Source organism: Protopterus annectens, chromosome 1.part2 (genome assembly GCF_019279795.1).
Source record: "Protopterus annectens isolate FY-2018-M chromosome 1.part2, PAN1.0, whole genome shotgun sequence".
Taxonomy (NCBI): domain Eukaryota; kingdom Metazoa; phylum Chordata; order Ceratodontiformes; family Protopteridae; genus Protopterus; species Protopterus annectens.
In genome coordinates, this window is record NC_056727.1 from 611,084,235 (window position 1) to 611,100,539 (window position 16,305).

Consider the following 16,305-nt stretch of genomic DNA (forward strand, 5'->3'; position numbering starts at 1 on the left):
CCTTAAAAAAATACGGGCCCGATAAACTCTTTTTTTTAACTGTAGGCTATTTAACCTTTGCGTACCAAATGTGGTTGCCCTTTTCCTGAGTAAAGTATTACATGCACATCAGCTGTGCAGCTACTCCATTCGCCAATTACGCGGCAACAGTGGGGTATAATTGAATTCTCCACTTGGGCGTTGCCCTACCTTCGAGGAGACGGCTTGTATGTGTTTTGTTGTGAGGAATTGCAACTGCTATTTGGAGAGACATGGATATTTTGAATTCATGTCCCTAGTGGATTGTGTGTGACGGCTAGAGTATGTGGTTCTACATGTGAGTGTACCTGTCATCTCAGCCGTCTGATAAGGGACTACTGCAAACAAAACCTGTAATATCGCCGTCTGTTCCATTATACAACAGGTACGATTTTACATGGTGCCATTACAAATGTGTCTCTCACAAGGTATGTTAACACTTCTGCAGATGTAATTGAGTGAGTGGATGTTTGTGATGTTATTACAGTCTGTATTGCAATTGTTTCGGGTGTGGTGAAGATGTAGGTGGGTGTACATAGCATATACAGGTTTGTGGGGACTGGATTTCTACATATTCCATATATGTGTGTGGGCTCCTTCCCTAATTGAAGACCTATCATTTAGTAGACAGAAACTATGGTTGTTACGGGCTTATACATTGAGCCATTGTTAATTGGTTTCTATATAGCATGCAGGTGAGGTTGATACTTCAATACCTCCGGAAATACATCGATATGTAAGGGAATGTTACTAAATGACAGCTGTCTCATGTATTTCTCTCTCAGATATTTGCACTCATTGCAGTTGTGTTGGTAACTGAACCTCTTTGGCATGGGTTGCCACCTTTTCAAATGGCCATAGTGGGACATTTGCAGGACACACATCGGTGTTTACAAGCCGACACATACCCACGGTCAGTACACAGGATAGAACATACTTTTATCCTGAATACATACTTAATCTTGTAGCACTTTAGCTACTTATCATGTTTCATGTAACATTTCCGTATTTTAGATACAGGCATAACTATTTAATGCAACTATTACATAACATATGGGACATAATTATGTCCTACAATCTCAGACATTTGCCCTTTTTCATATTTTTTGTCAGGACTGCCCAGGGAGGGGCTGTCCCTCTTAAAGTGGGACAGGTGGTAACTGTATGCTTTCAGCCAGCTATGACCACACCTACCGTAATGATCCACCTCCGAGTTAGCACTAACAGACACACGATGCAAACACACACACATTACAATCCCATGGAAATGCACAGGGCACCATCAACACACACATACACAGACTACAGCAATCACAAACACAGTTGAACACAGTACCTACCTGGACCGCAGCACCGGCAGCGATAACTAAATGTCCCTTAACATTGTGATAATATTACTCTCGGTTCTAGTGTTCCGGTACTGTGGTCTTTCGGTCTTTCAGCGTCGTGATTACGCGTGTCGGTATGTGACACATTCGATAGTTGGCAGTATCCTATTTATTTGTACCTCCATGGTTGTGTACATGTCGTTGACCTATCTATATATTTGCAGATATAGGTGAATACGTATATATCAACATATATCTCTCTATCACATTTCTATCTCTATTATATATATATGTGTGTGTGTGTATATATATATATATATATATATATATATATATGGAGAGAGAGAGTGAGAGGGAGAACACACCTTTCGTTGTGCACATGTCGGTGTATACTGTTTTTTGGACTCCACATGTTTGTGTTTTAACCTGTCACAATACACACCTGCCGTTGGTACATCTCGGGTAGCTTAGTGTTAGGTGACTGTGTACATGATTGCGTGTTCTACTCCTGGCAGTGGTTGTTTTACCCTTCAGAGCAGGCACTATTAGTACAGGGGTGAATAATGCTAGTTTCACCTGTTCTGGACATCGCTGACCGTGATCTGCGCGATATTCAGAAAAACTTAGCCCTGTTTCGCGCATATCCATATAGTCATGTTTAGACGACGCTTACCAGCACTTGCCAACGCATAATCCCGCTGACATGTGCTAAACCTGATCTGATGACCTGCATCCAACATCCATTATTCATGCCTTCAGGATTACGTAACGTCCCTTGCAGGACGTGGGACCAGGAACATGCACGACAGTCAGTGCATTTACCACTTGGGCATCTTGGATTTGTACACGTGTTATGGTGTTTTGTATGTGGACTGTACTAAGGCTGTTACTCCATACTGCAATCAAATGTGTAACTCCGTTAGTTTACATATGGATGAGACCTATTAATGGTATGTCCAAGTGTTGTTTAATGGATGTGCTCCAGCATTGGGAATGTATGTTACAGTGAGCCACACACTATAATGTGCTACACCTTCACACAACCATAGGTGGAGCATGCTGGGGTGACAGATACCTGCCATGGGTACTCCCCATGCTTTGCCACTACAACCCTAATTACATTATATGGAGCCCCTCATTAACACACCAGGTAAGCCATGCAGAGTGTGTGGGGAACAGTGATTACACACATGGATCCCGCAATTGGCTCTGCTCCACTGAGGGACAGTTGGTTAATCGATGTGGTGGCGACAGCAGACACTGTTTGCCTCAGTTGATGAATGGCCTCTGACAATCGGGCATGTACCTACCGATGTACCTAGGAACCTATACATACAGTATCAACATATGCTGTTAGGTGCGTGTATTGTTCAGGCGTTGACATTCCTTGTTCAAATAGCTGTTTTGTGTGCAATCTTTGAGGGCTGCCTATGTAGGATTCACACAGTAGGCCACCTATACATTACAATTTACAGGTGGTCATGTGTGTGCCATCCAGTTTACTGTGTGTGCAGGTGGAGAGGTGTGTCAGTCTGTAGGGGCCTACACTGTCAGTGTATGTGCTATACGTTCCCTCTTTGCCAAGGCGTGGGCATATTGGGCATGCCTCCATCTGCCTACTGGGGCTGGCACAGGGTGTTCGTGGTCTGAATCCCTCTGTGCCTGTGATGGCCTTGGCAATTGTGGTGGGCTGTGAGGGCCTTCACCATTATGTCCCTGCTGCAGCTGTTTCCACAGGATCATATTATGTAGCATGGCACATACTATGAAGATGTGGGCACACGTGCCTGGAGAGTGCTGCAATGCTCCACCAGATATGTCCAAGGAACGGAACTGTGATTTCAGCATCCCAAACACATGCTCTACGATGATTCTGGTTTGTGCGTGTGCCTCATTATGGCGTTCTTGCATGGGTGTGTGTGTATTTCTGATGGGAGTCATCATCCACGGCTCCAGTGAATAGCCAGCATCCCCCACAAGGTGGCCATGTGGGATGTCCCCCCTGAAAATACCTATTACAGCTGTGAGGCATGCCAGATGTGGGAGTCATGGTAGCTTCCAGGGCTGCCAGCACACACATCCATAATAATGCCTTGGGCATTGCACACGACCTGGCAGTTGATGGAGTGGTATCCCTTGCAGTTTATGTAGCGCCTACCATGCTCACCGGGTGGTGACTTGATATGTATGTGCGTGCAGTCTATCGCACCCAGTATCTCTAGGTAGTGTGCCACCTGGTGGAAGAGATGCATATTGCTGGCCAACTCCTCCTGAGTTCGGGGAAGTATATATGCTCATTGGCATGTGGTAACATAGCATCCAGGAACTGGTGTAGTACCCTGGATGCTGATGCCTGTGAGATCCCCATTATATCTCCAGTTGGCCTTTGAAAGGTACCTGTGGCTAGTATTCGCAAGCTTACACATACCTTCGTGTCCACTGGGATGGGTTCCCCTCTATTGTTTCTGGATCTCAGGCATGGCCGGCACAGCTCAACTATTTGCTGTAAGATGTCCCTGTCCACCCTGTAATGCTCTACTATCTCCAGATCATGTAGCCCCTGGTAGGTTACCCTTGGTCTGAACACTCTTCTCCTCCTCCGGGGCCTGCGGTGGTTGTCAGCATCATCCTCCACAACACCTTCAGTCTCTAACACATGGTGATGAATCACAGCTATGGCAGCTCCCAACATGTACATTGTAAAAGTTCCCCATCTGTTTACACCGACGGTGCAGTGTTTGGGAATACACAAGTGTGTGTGAGGTGCCTTCACACTTTATACTATTGTGCTGTGAACACTGATGATGTCATAGGGTGTGTATGTACCATCGGAGCTACAAGGTATCTTATGTGTTTTACCACAGGTACTGCTATTGTGGTGCCTTTGGTGTTGAATTACATTTGGCTGCCGTGGATTACCTCTTGCCCTTCCCTTAACATTTCCCCTCCCATTTTCTGGCATGCATCCAGCAGCCTGCTTTCATTTGTACTTTCCAAAACCTGGCTCATCTTACGAAATGTGTTCTATGGCCGATCTACTGCAGGTTTGCTTTGCTCTGCTATGACAGTTCTCTTTTCTTTGCAATCCGACACCTCCCCTATCCTGTTCTGCAGGTTGCTGCGAGCAGACTTGTTAGCTGCCGTCGATTGCCCACTGTGAGCTAATAGGTGTTAATTGCTCAGTTGTACTCCAATTATCCTACTGCGGCATTTCCTTATTTTCTTCCCCTAACCTTCCTGTTTGTGCTGTGGTGCGTGGTGCATGCGTCCGCTTACCGGGTTTCAGGCACGTTTTCATCCACGTACACATGTGCTTTCGGGCACCATATGTGCTCTCAGTTAAACGATGCTATACCTACATCCCCACCCCTATCCTGCAGCTTTGCTTAGCAATGGGCAGGCCGGATTTGCATTGCTCCAATGTGCTTACAGCTACGGTGGCACACCCCACTTCTGATGTCATGTATACCTCCAAACCACTCCTCGGTGTTTTAGCGCTGCACCATATGGTACATCCTTAGTCCTGCGGGATGTTTGCGATTCACTATTACTTGCCTCATTTGCATTGCATTGACTACTAATTCATAGTTACAGCGCCGAACACTGTGACAGACCCTTAGCAACCCTTGCAGCTTGCTTGTGGTGTACCATGCATACCATTGAGTATTATGGTGAAATCATGATTTGTATTACATTGCGATTTTATGACATTTGTGTATATTTTCCTTGTGTTCCCATTTGTGCACACATGCCCTGCAGTTGTACTTTGCATTACTGTGGACATGACATTAAATGTTATTTTTTAGGTGTTGTGCATCTTTTCTTATGCCATTGGCTGTATATTTAGTCACTGGCATATGTTAACTTTGTAATACACGAGTCTAGTCTGCTTTCATAGCTCCGATGTTCTGTTTGGAAAAATGTAAACTTTTTTTTTGGTTTACATTTCTGTGGGCTTACGCTACGCCTGCACCACTTCATGAATCGCTACGTACCTTCATTTGCATGGTGCAGTACTGCGCATGGGGTGATTAGCATACCTGAGCCGATGGCTGCGCAGATCTGGCGTACGCTGGTAGTGCACGTGGAATTGGATCGTACCTGAATCGCTCTGCGGCCATATTTGGCGTTATACCGCTTACGCTATGCCTGCGCCTGGCGCAAGCTTCATGAATCCCGGGGAATATTTATTTATTTATATATAAATGTCATGTTTTTCTAAATATCTCAACAACCAAGTAGCACAGACTGAACTGCTTAGCCTCATATGAAAGCACTCAGCTGGATGAACGAAATGCTGATGACCACATGTTTGTAACTTGAGTGGGTGTCCAGATATTATAAGCTATTATCAAAATATTAGATGCTTAATAATTACTGTATTTACTGTAACTTATAAAATCCTGTTTAAGACCTAGAACCTAAAGAATAATACCATTATGAAAGTAGTTTGCGCTGCGAAGTTTGCTATTTATACTTCTTTAGTAACCCCTATGTTTCCAGAGATATTAACTTTTGTTTGAAATGTAAGGAAATTGATTTTACCAAAAAGTTTAGGCTCACCCATTGGAATTTGCAGTGCAAACTTCCAGAGCTCCACAGGAGGGAATGAGCTAGTATAGAAATTGTATACTGGAATTGATGCAGAGTTTATAGTCATCTAAAACAAATCAGTCATGGCGATGGAACAAAAATGTAATAAAAGAAAGTCATGTGGAACAAAGGATAATCTATTTTAAATAAAGCCAAAATGGAGAGCTGTGAAAAGGGGAAGAATCTAAGCATGGTGTGGCTAGATGACAGAAAAGTGTTCAACAGTATCCTGCATTTATGGGTAATGGAATACTTACTTATGTATAAGATACACCCCACATTAATTAATTACATGGAAGATACTATGAAAGAGTGGCTAACCACTTTGCAGATAAATCATAACAAAGGGCAAAATATTATCCCCCAAGGATAAAAATTCAGAGGGGGATATTCCAGGGCAATTCTTTGTTACCGTTGTTGTTTTGTCTTTCCCTTAACCCATTAATGTGTTTACTTAATAGATTAGGCTATGGTAACAACTTACTTTCAAGAAATCAAACTTGTTTAAAAATATCACATCTATGTTTTGTGGATGATTTAAAACTGTATAGTCCATGATATGAGGATTGTATAGTTCATTAAATGAAGATCTGAAATCCCAAGTTAAAAGTTTCTCAGATGAAATAAGAATGAGATTTGGTTTTGATAAATGTGCAAAAGCAACATTTATAAAAGGAAAGTATCAGCATCAAAGAAATATCAACCTGGGATAAGAATGTGATATAAAGGAACCTGAACAGGACTGAGTGTATACATTTTTGGGACAGGTGAAGGGTCAGCAGTAAAACAAGAACAAATGAGACGCAAACTTAGTGAGGAATATTTCAAAAGACTAAATCTAAGATTGTAAACTGCCTTCACATCTCGGAATAAAATCCAAGCTATAAATCAATTTCCTCTTCCTGTTCTATCTTACAGCTTTGGTGAGATTGAATGGACCCCAAACAACATTGAATCAGATGGAGAAAAACAGAAAAATGTTTCATGCTTATCAAATGATATATAAAACTGGTACACAGCAAGATTATATATTCCTCGATTTGAATGAGGTATGGGCCTCCTCAAAATTGAGTACAAATATAGATTTGCAATTGTGGGTCTGCATAAATATTTACTGCCATCATCAGATCCAAACATAGTGGAAGTTCTAAAGCATAAAGAGAAAAAGTCTAAAATGGCATCTTTGCTTAGCAGAAACATTTCAGAAAGGAGTCAGAATGGAAACCCAAACCAGAAACAGACGAAAATCAGACAGCAACTGAAAGTGCCAAAATGCAGAAGAAAGCATATAATGGAAATGACCAGAAGAAAAAGAAACTGGAAAGTCCACACATACAGTGACAAGTACTGAAAACTCTTAGAACATCCTCACATTGATCTAGGTTTGAGGCAGGAATGCTTAAGGGGGTGTATTTAAACCAAAAGATGAAAGCCTAATAATGATGGCCCAAGATTAAAGCTAGGATTGTAAACTGTCTTCACATACATGATAGTTTACAAAGTCTATTGAAAAAGTGGGAGAAAAAGACAAATGCAGGTTCTGTAAAACAAAACTGGAAAGAGTTGCACTCCTGATTGCTGGGTATGATATACTCATGGTTGGGGGGGGGGGGTCTGTGTACTAAAAGGCACAAAAATGTGACAAGACTGTTGTATTGCAGATTGTGTGAACACTACAATGTAGAAGGAGCTGAGAAGCATTGGAAACATGAACCACAAAGCATTATTGACATGAAGTTCAGATTACAATGGGTAACCCAATACCAACAGTTGAGAAAATAGATGCAAAAAAATCAGATATAGTAGTTCAAGAAAAAAAAGACAAAAGTAATTTTAATCACTGAAATTGCTACACCCAGGGATTATAGTGTTTTATGTACTGAGAGATATAAAGTCATAAAATAGCAGGATTTAAAAGCAGAAATGAGAGCAATGGAGAAGAAAGGTACCCAGACATTAACAGGAGAAAGAGGACTAATAAAAATAATTTCATTCATACTTAAATATCCCACCAATAAATGTAACCCTGTACAAACTTCAGAAGATGACAATTCTGGGTACACTAAGGGGGCTGATAAGAGCACTCTCGGTACATTGAGGGGGATGAAAAGAGCACTCTCGGCTAACATGAAATATTGAATCAATACTAATTTCATGAACTCTAATAATAGCTTTACTTAGGAATGAGGCCAATTCCTGATACCGTATTGGAAACCCAAAACATTTGGAGAAATTAAAAAAGCCAGAAAACTCTGTGTACTTTTAAGTTTCACCGCTGAAAATTCTTTTGATAGAATGGGCTCTACTTTTTTTCTGACCTTTTAAAACTTTAGTTTCCAGAATGTTCAACTGACATTATGCAAAGTGTGTCAAGAAGGAAAAGCTTAAATTAAATTACAGTGGGCTGAATTCAGAACTCATTTGATGTATAAATTTCATTTCAAAGACAGGGTTCCAAACAGATCCTCATGCAAAATGAATGATGGACTAAGTTGCATTGTGTCCCTCACTTGGCATACAGTTTTGCAAAGCAATTTGTTGTTGCACTGATCTCTGGCTGGGAGCATAGCCTACAAAGCAAGCCAGCATATAACCAGTTTGTTTTGTTTTAAACTATTACAAATAATAATAGAATACTGATGATGTTGTAAGTAGCTGAACAGTGCAGCTAAACCTTCTGAAAACCCTTAGTTCATGTTCTGTTTTTACACAAATGCAGAATGATGTGCAGGACATATACTGGCATGTAGGGATGACACACAGATAATCAATTTTTACCATGAGTTTGTGACTCATACCAGGCTGAGCCTGAAATTGGTCTACGTGGAACAGTGGTAGGTTATCTCAGTTGTTCTCCTGAATCAGTACCAGTCTTGGAGCTGTTTAATGGTGAAAACTGGTTACCATAGTAATACTCCTGAATCAGTCCCAGCAAGAGAGCGGTTCAGTGTGTGCTTACTTCTGTTTATTGATAGTGTGCCAGTGCTTGCTCTTATGATGTAAAGCTCATAAATTCCACACAGTCCTCTTTGCTGCATGCTTTTATGCTGTACTCTAACTAACCTTATTGACCTCCCAAGTAATAACAAGCAGAAAATTATTTTTCTTAGAAGACTGTGTTTATGGAGTAGACATCTGAGTGATAAACCCTTAGGTACAAAAAAGACAGAAAGGAAATTAGCTATCTAATGTTGTGGTGTGTACTTTTCACAATCTCACATTGTATTTTCTCATTTCCTGATCTGTTTTATCTAATGTCTCATATGTGTTTTCAGCTAATTCCCAATAATACCTAAAAGATCTTCTACAGAGCTAACTTTCTGTATGTCATTCAATGTATTACCCTATGTACATTTAATGTTCTCGTTTGCATATAGTTAATGGAGCATAAGATACTTTCTATTTCTGAATGTAACAGACATGTTACGCACAACTCACAAAATAATATGTATCACTAGAGTTCCTCCCCAGGAAACCTAATATAAATAAACATGTTCCTGTGGTGAGGATACTGCAACATACAAAAAAAAAAAAAAGGTTAAGTAGCTTTTAATGTGAGGTAAAGGTTTTCAACCCCAACTGTTTTTTCCATTAAGGTAACCATCACCCTAACCCTAAACCAAAAACACTGATCCTAACTGAAGTACTCACCTTAACCCTAACCCACTAATCCTAACTGTAAAACCTTAATCATCAACCTAAAATACTAACCTTAGCTCTAAACTAAAAACATTAATCCTCACCTACAGCTTAACTGTAAAACACTAACTCTAAAACTTCAACCATAACTCTAAATATAAAACTCTATCCCTGTTCCTAACATCAAAATGCTCACCCTAAAATACTAGCCCCAATCCTAACCCAAACCTGAAAACACTAACCCTAACTATAAAACCTTAACCCTAACCCTAAAAACCTAACCATGATTCTAAACATAAAACATTAATCCTAACCCTAACCTGAAAACACTAAACCTAACCCTAAACTCTAACCATAATTATTTATTTATTAATTTGACATTTGTTGACTGGGATAGTCCGACTAGGCTATTGCCCTTTTTCAGCGGAGGCCCAGGGAGGAGAGCTCCACAGTACAACTAAGCAAGAGAGTTACATGATAAAGTAATGTGCAATAAAAAAAATAATCAAAATATCCAACAAAAATTAATCAAAATATCCATTACAGTATAAGTAAGAGACAGAGAAAAAAAATAAGCATCAAAAGAAATGTTTATACAAAGTAGTAAGTGAGAAAATTGGTAATAACAAAAAGCTGACAAAAATATATTTGGAGTAAATGCTAAACATAAAACACTAATCCTAAACCTAAACCACTAACCCTAGTTCCCAATATAAAACAGATTATAATTATTTCTAACCATAACTATGAAACACATTATAATTATAACCAAGCTATTTACTTGTTGCACGGTTAAGGTTGCTTACTTTCTCAAATGTAAATGTGCACCTTTAAAACCTCTCTTTATCAGTGTATCACAAGCAACATAGTGAGATGTTTAATACAGTGTAACTGCCAAATACACTGCTTCCACACAGTGATTGTTAGGTTGCCACAACAAACAATCGGCATGAAGTTATCTAAACCTAATGTATCAGGAAATATCAATCTGAAATAACATACTTTAGATTTTCTGAGTGGTCGCTCTCTCTGTTTCACTCTCTTTTGTACTGTATTAACTCACCATTAATGTGCTCTTTCCCTTAGGTTTTTCCACAGAATTCTGTACTATACTAACATATGCCTCATACTGTACATTCAGTGAATTCTCATAATAAGTGCCAGTTATCCAGACACTGAAGGGATGTCCCTAATCTGTTCTCAAATCCATCTCTCATAAAATTTGAATTATTTTGAGAAGTTCTACTTTAATAGTACCAACATTTAAATACATTCCTAATTTGGGACCTTTTCCCTAAGTATTGTATGTTTTTTCCATAACTCTGGAGATAAAAGTCGAGGAGTATTCTTCTGATTTTCCCAACCATCATCCACTCCTCTCTTATAACCTCTTGCAAAATTTAAACATAGATATACAAGAGCAAAATATAGGCCTCAAATTTCTAAGGTCAATTAAAAAAATAAAAGGGTTTCTGGTTTGCTGAAGGCTACTCAACTAAAACAACACAATTCCGTAAAAACAAATAGAGGTACCACCACAGAGAGAAATTTATTCTGACAAAACAAAAAATAAAACACAGTCCACAATATAGGCAATAAACTAAGCAATGATAAAAGCAGACTGAAACATGATAAGTGCTTTTGGCTATATTTTGCCTTCTTCAGATCCTGTTTAATTAAAAAGTACTTCCTCTTTTATAATAGAATTCAGCTAATTAAATACTACCTCTGAAGCTTTCTTCCTTTTAGTATTGGTTGTAAGGGAATCATCCCATTAAGTTCAGGGTTTCTATCTACTTGTAAATCGGCTATCCAGCGTGTTTCATTTATCTGTGTTTTATTGGACAAGTCTCCACTGCTTACATTATCCTGTACTCTAGAAAGGAAAACTTGTGCTCAGGAGTTTTCTGAATGTGTTATGACAGAGCATTCACTGGGTAGCAAGTCTAATGTCATTAAGATGATGTAATATCCTTTCCTTTAAGGGTCTGTTATTTTTTCCAACATAAAACCCTTGCCAACTATCACAAATAGCAACATATATAATATTCTTCATATTACAATCCACATATGTTCTTAACTGATATGATCTACCAGTAGTAAGATGTATAAAGAAGTTGCTGGTATTTTTATGGAGACACGCCTTGCACTTCTTACAAGGAAAAGTACCTATTCTGTTTCTAATGTTCTCTGATTTCCATATGGATCTTGCAAGTCTCTTATCAAATGGAATTGTATGTTGTTTGCCACCATCTAGACTTAAATGCAGTGTTCCATTAATACAAATATGATGTAAATACTGAATGACTATTCAAAAAGTTGGTTGAATTTCAGTTAACTGCATAATATGTAAACTAAACATGAATGCAACCTCCCTGTTTCAAAAATGCAGTCATAAACCATTGGCTTCTCATATCTTGATAATCTGACATAACATGGACATCTTCAGAGACATTAACAACTACTTGTTTGTTATTTGAAGGTCTGAACAGGCGATTATCCACTTTCCCTCTCCAGAGTATATACATAGTAGTTATAAAAATGATCAGATTTTGTCCAGCATAAATGTCTCCTATTCTAAACTTTGAAGAAAATATGACATGTTAAGGTGAATGTCTCTGTTTCTGTAGCTAGCCTTAGGGGTTTCAACAAGTTTCTGTTTTTTTAAACTTCTTCCAATCCCTCTGGAGACTAGTTTCAGTCTACTGGATAACTGAAAACCTCTTCTAACAACTTAGAAAACATTCTTATTACTTCTGACTGAAACTGGAGAAAATGCATCATCTTGGCTATAATATGTAATTCTATTTTTTTTATTTTATTTTTACATTTGTAAACTGGGTGTTTGGCAAGTTGATCCCTTTCTACCATGACATAGGTCACTTTGTGACAGCTGGTAAGTTTACAATATGACTGTATAAACAGCTTACATATACAATGTGTTATTTTAGCTAATAGTCATGTAAAGTAACAATGCATTTATATATTTATAGAGATACATCAGATGAGTAGTTTGACATAGTTGAATGCGCAGACATGTTATGACTAACAGGGTAGCTCAGACTTGCACTCAAACAGACCTCCTTACTTCTTACCTTGATCAATCTACTCAGGCAATTGTGAAGGTGTAAATATGTATGATAACTGCTTATACTAGCAAATAATGGCCAACAATACCCACTCTAGTATCAACTACCTATTGTATTTGCAAAAGTTTGCAGTACTCTATGCATTGTATAACAACAGTGAATTGTAAATTTCTTGTCTCTGTACTTCTGTAAGCTCATTCTTTGTGTTATATATTGTATCATATATAGGTGCTGTGGTAGCGTTGTCGCCTCACAGTAAGACGCTGTCTGTTTCGATTCTCAGCTAGAGCGTCTTCTGCGTGGAGACATGCGTGAATAGGCGTACCTTTGTTGAAGGTTGTGCGTCTGGTCTGGCAAGCCGGTACGTAAAAATCAACTGCCAATCATTAGCGGACCAGAGTTCTGCTGTGGCGACCCCTAACCGGGAAAAGCCGAAAGACATAAACATAATGGTACCTGGTTGTTGAAATTTATAAATTCCTTTTGGACCAGTTCGTGTCTGAAAATGGTCTGAGGAACAGACCACATACCTGGTCAATGAAGTAGATAGACAGATAGGCAGCCAAGTGAAAGTGTAACAACACATTTACACACTTATGAAGAGTCATCAGATGTACTGCAAATTAACAGAGTTGATTGAATCAAAATTATGAGCATAGATAAAGGAGTTTATGAAAATGTACAATGCATACATCAGAATTACTTCAAGGTACAGTGAGTCTGAATTAAAGGTGTTAAAGGAATAGTATATAAGAGAAATGAAATAATTAATAGACTGGAGTGATTAACAGTTAAAAGTAGTTACAGATGTGGAAGATATGGTATAAAATAGAGCTGTATGTTAAACAAAGGGCTAGTGAGTGAAGCAGATGCACTTACCAGAATCTTTTAAGTGTTTGCTTGGGGATTTGTAAAGGTACTTATTGAGGGTTGGCATGAATATTAGATGGAAGGCCATGCTGTATGCTGGTCCATGTACTGAGAAAGCCTGTTTAGTGATGTTTATGGTAAACTGTGATCTGGAGAGGTTAGGAGTGCTGGGCATTTTATTCTATAAGGGTCTTGGGTTTGCTTTTTCTCTTAATTTGGTAACAAGGTGAGGGATGACGTCATTATTAAGGTGGTTGCAAGTAGACTCATGTCTCTTTCATTGATGAGGAGGATGTTGTCTGTCTCAGGTAATTGACTGTGGTGTGTAAGCTCATCTGAAAAGTTTATAATACAATATTTTATACTGATCTTTTTGAAGTCTTTCAGTGGTAGTATTATTGACAAGTGCTATTAGTGGGAGACCACATTCTAATTTAGCCAGAAGCATATTTTTATTATGGCCTTTCTAGCAATAGGGTAAGGTAGTTGGCAAATTTGTAGGTGCATTTCAATTGGCTGGGGATTCCAAATATTATTTGTTTTTCAGTATGATGGTTGAAAGAAAAGTTTTGATCAAGGTAAATATGCAGGCATTTATAGATTTTTGGCAAGGAGAATGTTATTGTTTCTTGGGTTACATAATGTAAAAGGTGTATTTTTAACTAGATGTTAGTGGTACCAAACAACAGGATGTTTGTTTTTATGTAAACTATTCACTTATGAGAGTGAAACCAAGCACAGAGCTGAGTAAGTTATTTTTTGAGTCATTTTAGACACTCATGACTATTTGTACACAAAGAGAGCAATACAAAGTCAACAGCAGGGAGAACTATTTTGTAGGATGGGAGATCTTTAGATAGTGAATTGATAAGTATTGAAAATAGCATGGGTCCTAATATGCAGCACTGGGGAACCACTGATGGTAGAACAACAGGTTTAGAGGAAGCATTTTTGAATCTGATAGCCATATGTCTGTTTTCATCACCTTGTAATTTTACTTTAACATCTGCACTTTTACTTTATGATCATAGGAGGGCATGGTCAAAAACACTGACATGGTCCACAACACTGAAAGCTCAGTGCAGCTCTATGTACACTGTTCCTCTAAGTGTACCATTTTATTAAATATATAGTTAGCAGCTGTGCAGAGCATCATCACTATTGTATATTCATTTTTCTAATGTTTAACTAAGTATGGGTAGTTTGGATATATGGGAAAAAGGCTCAGGTATGGTGGTTTATTAATTTTAAGTATTCAGGAAAATGTAGTATTTTGTAGACAGCATTTCCAAATTCCACATCAAAACATTATTTTAAATACAATTTCTTAAATAAAAACCTTTATGACATACTTCCTGTCATTTAAATGCTCCCAAAAGGAAAACTGACCTTTAGCAATATATTCTGTCCAACCACTCACCCACTGTCCCACTTTTCACTGACCGCTTCTCGTGCTACTACACTACAATTCTTTGTAAGTAGTTCCTTTGTGAAAATTCACTCCCTGATCAGATTTTTTTTCTGGAACTTAGCCTTTGCTATGCAGGACTAAGATAGGTATGCTGGAATGTATTTTAGTGGACTTTGAATTTCTTTTTTTTTTTAAATAGCTTTATTGAGATAAATATTGTCAAATAAACACAAACTAGAGATATGTACATTTTTCAAAATGAGTGACATAAAATGAGTAAATTAAACAAAGATTTTAAACTATATACAATGACATTCTCCACAAGAATCAAATATTAATAAACAAGTGCATTAAAATAAGAAGATTATAAAATAATTTGCATTACTTGTTCAATAAATCATATACTTTTTTCCACATATTAGATGAATTAGTATTGCTAGAAGATCTTGCAGTATTGGTCAACATTTCTAAGTTACAGACTTCAATAAGTAAATTTTTGAATTCAGTTATTGAGGGTGAAGTATGAGACTTCCAATTTCTTGTAATGATTTTTCTGGCAATGGATAGAATTGACCAAATCAGAGGATGATTAGATTCTCTGATACAATTAGGAACAGGTGTGTTAAATATAACTAGTGATTTAGAAAGATAAAACTTATCTGTAAAATAGCTTGTAAAAAGGAATTAACATCTGTCCAAAATGTATTTAATTCTATACAATCAAACATCATGTGTGCCCAGTCTGCATTAACAACTTTGTTACATCTCCAACAATTGGTATCTTTTTTATTAAATTTACTTACAGAAAATGGGGTAATAAAAGACCTTTCAAATACCTCCATGTAAAAATTTTCCAATTAAGTGATGAAGTGGTTACACTTGCTGACTGTAAGATATTTATTTTATCAGAGTCAGTAGGGGGATAATTATTAATTAAAGTAAAATAGTTTCAATAACTTTCTGAAGGGTTATCTAAATCAAATTTGATTGCTTTACATAAATGAAATAAAATATTTTTAGATGTAGAATTATGTTGTAAAGCTATTATCCTAAACTGAAAAAAAAATAGGTATTGTATTTTTTGTTGTTGAAGACATAGAATCCATTTTGTTTAGAACATATTTCCTAGCTTCCTGTAAATCTAACCAAGAGAAAGAATTGTATTCTTATTGATTTTTTAATATGTTTATAGTTTTCAGATCATTCTTAGTCATCAATTGAAACCAAAATATTATGTTTTTCTGTTGAAAATAAAGCATTTTATTATAATCAGATGAAAAGATGACACCTTGTGTGAAAGCTATAGGAAAAAGAATACATATCTACTCTTTATAAATATTGAATTTATAAATATAAT

At 37.7% G+C, this 16,305-nt stretch overlaps 1 protein-coding gene across 1 annotated transcript in view; it reads right to left on the minus strand.

Moving 5' to 3' along the window:
* Positions 1 to 16,305, minus strand: part of LOC122792394 — a 431,766-nt gene that overhangs the window by 109,611 nt on the left and 305,850 nt on the right. The window lies entirely within an intron of this gene.